The following is a 3,932-nucleotide window of genomic DNA, read 5'->3' on the forward strand; positions in this document are numbered from 1 at the left end:
ACAACCGTGAGATAGGTGGTTATATATATATATATTCGGTTTTGATTCCTCTAGAATCAAACCGAAGGGCCTATGACAAAGCCACCGAACGCGTCCTCGGGTTGTGGATAGAGGGCCCCTGTACCATGGGTTTCTGCTGAATACGTTTACAAAAATAAATAGGCAGTCGCGGACAATTGTCCAGGGGTGGTCCCGACGGAATTAACCCCCAAGCGGAGGTGTGAAAACCCTGCCGAAAGCTGAATGGCATCTGGGTGAGGTGTCTAGAACGGTGACTCTGGGATACCGGGCGACCTCTCAGAGTACGCAGCCTTATCCTTGCAAGCGGGGCTCTACAAGGATGGACGAACCCCTTTCCCTAGCTTCTCGTGGAAACAAGAATGACAACACCAAACATAGTTGTAGTAAGTGCGATTCAAAACAACCGAACGCGCAGGGCTCCCGACGATGGGTCGGCCAACAATGCCGACCAATCTAGAGCTAGGGGAGCCAATGAAAATGGATTCAATGCGATGGATCGGCGGGATCTCGCAACCTTTGGGTGGACGAAGCGACTGAATCACGACTTTCTATAGTGCTACGATGCGAGTGTGGCGCCTGAACGGGGTTACATGGCACGGCTGCATGCTCTGTGGTGCGAGAAACACCCGGAGCTATCGCACTTTTCGCAGCAACGTCTGCGAAACCATGCTGAACTACTCCGCAAAAGGGGCTATGTAAGCGGAACGCCTACTCTATCACAGCTAGAACAAGCCGGCAACATAAAAAGAGAGGCGACACTAAGACCAACCGCGGGCAGACATTCCATAGATGAAGAGCGATGCTTTACGACCCGGAGAAACATCAACACCAAGGTTTCTCTCAAGCCTAAAGATCTGGCTGAAATGAATGACGAGCTTCGTGGACATTTTTCCGGCGAATCCGACCTCTGGGCTAGCAATTACTATGTGTATAATGCAGCGAGAGCTTTGGCCGAGGCGATCCGTAAAACAAAACCAACGGCTGATCATAAGATTAAAAGACGAATGCATCAACTTGCCATAAAGATAGGCTGGGCAAGACAGTACGCGTCTCGCATTCAATGTGTGATTGACTGCATCACATCTAGCAGGAATTTTACCGCCAAGGTTCGAAAGTTCGCGCGCGAACTCCGAACCCGTTATCACACACTTAACAAGGCAAAGCTGCTGACCATAAGACAGCATATTGTTGAGAGAACACAGATACTATCTGACGCTAAGAGAAGTCTAGAGCGAAGGAAGAGGTGGGTCAGAGAAAACCAACAGTTTCTCTCTGACCCATCTCGAATCTTCCAAAACCCTCCAGTTACTGTCGAACACCCACCCAAACCAGAGCAGGTCGAAGTATTTTGGAGAGAAGTCTACGAAGTTCAGCATAGACTGGACGAAGACTCAGAAAATATAAAGAGCTTCAAGGAGTTATGTGTTGCCCTCATAACAGCTGATAAAGAATGCCCACCCATCACTAAAGAGGAGGTGTAAAAAGTATTAAGAGGGATGAAGAACTATTTCGCACCGGAACCAGATTGTATCAAAACCTTCTGGTGGAAGAAGTTTTCTTCAACCCATCAGTATTTGGCCCGTATTTTCACCTCATATTTGAAGTCGGAAGAGCCGATTCCAGAGTGGTTGGTGGAAGGGCGCACAATACTTCTGCCGAAAATAGGCAACTTAACTGACCCAAAGAATTACAGGCCAATAACTTGTCTGAACACGCTTTATAAGATATTCACAGCTATCCTAAATGATAGGATTGTTTGGGCAATTGAACCTGTGTGGCAAAAAATGTATGAACAACGAGGCTCAAAGAAAGGCGTAGCCGGATGTCGGGAGAACCTGCTCATCGATAGATGTGTCTGCAAAGATGCAGCATTCTACAAACGTGACCTATAGATGGCCTGGATTGATTATCGGAAAGCTTTCGATTCGACATCCCATAGACTTATCATTTTTCTTTTGGAAATCTTAAAGGTTCATTCGCAAATAGTTGGGTGCATAGAGAGATTGATGCCGCTTTGGAATACCAGATTTACTATCTCATCTGGAAAAAATCGTGTGACAACTAACAAGGTCACCTTTCAGAGAGGTGTCTTTCAGGGCGACAACATGAGCCCACTCCTCTTTTGCCTTACATTATTGCCACTATCTCTAACACTTCGCCATTCCGACGGGTACTTGTGCGGCAAACCTGCAGATCGAAAGTACAATGTCACTCATGTATTTTACATGGGCGATCTTAAGATCTATGCTAAAAACAGAGAGCAACTGCATCTAGCTCTGGGGATTGTCGAACGATATACTAAGGAAATTGGAATGGAATTTGGGTTAGACAAATGCGCCAAGGTTTATTTGAAGCGAGGAAAACTTAATGGAATCCCTGAAGATCCTGAGCTCGTTGATAGAAGCGTCATACGACACCTTTGCCCTGGAGAGACTTATGTATACCTGGGCGTGCCACAGAGCCGCATTCAGGATGTCACATCTATAAAGGATACTCTTCCATGGACGAAGAATGAGCTCAGATCTCTTGATATCGGGACAAGAAAGGTTATGCACATGAACAAAAGCATGCATCTTAAGTCTCCCGTTCCGCGAATGTACATCTCACGCCGTCAACGGGGTCGCGGAATATTGAGTCTTGAATGTCTTCACAATAGGATTATTCTGGGTACAGCACATGGAGTTGCAAATGGAAGTGACTCTCTTCTTAAAATGGTCAGGAATCACGAAGAAGTGGGCAAAGGAACGTTTCTGTACAAATCAGCGGAGGAGGCTACTGAAGCACTCGGACTTGACTTCAGTATTAAGGGTGAGCAAAATGCATCAAATCTTATCTATTTCGAGTGCTCACTCCTGAAAGCCCGGATTGAGAAAGCACAAGAGGAAAACTTTCGTGAACAGTTCCGAGATAAGAGGATGCACGGTATCTTCCACAGAAATGTGAAGGATCAGTCAATGTCTTGTGAGCTAACGTTTGCTTTCCTTAAATCGCCCGTATTGAAGTCTGGTATGGAGGATTTCATTTTTGCATACCAAGACGGTGTCATTTCCACCTTAACATACCGTTGCCACATTTTGAACCAACACATTCCCGATGATAGCTGCAGGGCGTGCCATGCACACCCCGAGAATGACCTACATTCAAAGGCACAATGCGGTACTAAGAGTGCTTTATTACCATCTCTGTCACTCCTACGGCATTATCCTTAATATCGTGACTTATAGCGTATTCGGTTATCCGCCCTCGCTCTGCGCCGGTGCAGTTTCGTGCTTTTCTCTGCTCTGGGGCAGCGTCGGTTATTTGCCCTCGCTCTGCACCCGTGCAGTTTCCTGCTTTGCTCTGCTCTGGGGCAATGTGCTTGGCGCTACACAGTGGGGTGAAATCGGAAAACGAGGTTCAAAATGACATTTAGAACGCAATTATGCACCGATTTTAGAATTTTTTTTTTAATTCGGAACTAAATTTTTCAGAAAATGGTGAGAGTAGATTTTTTATTTTTTTGTTTATTTAATTTTTATTTTGATGCAAACATCGAAAAAAATGTCGATTTTTCGAATTTCATTTTTTATCTTCTAGACAAAATTTTTCTCATACTTCTCGTCCCTTGAATTTAGTGCACAGGGGTATAGAAAATATAAAAAAAATTCTTAACTTGCATAGTTAATTGTTATAAAGAAATTGTATTAACAAATACTCGACAATAAGGGTTATTCGGCTTCAACGTATATTTCTGCTATGAAATCGCTTGCTTTCATTGTGAGGATGATACGTGAATATTTAAATTTAACATTAAACGTTATTTTTTTATATTATAAACAAATTATATAAACATATTCACATTTTGGCCGTTTTTAGGCGAAAAGAAACCGTTTTTTCTTTCTACCTTGTTGCAATTATGTTGCCAGTGATGT

Source organism: Belonocnema kinseyi, chromosome 3, assembly GCF_010883055.1.
Source record: "Belonocnema kinseyi isolate 2016_QV_RU_SX_M_011 chromosome 3, B_treatae_v1, whole genome shotgun sequence".
Classification (NCBI taxonomy): Eukaryota; Metazoa; Arthropoda; class Insecta; order Hymenoptera; family Cynipidae; genus Belonocnema; species Belonocnema kinseyi.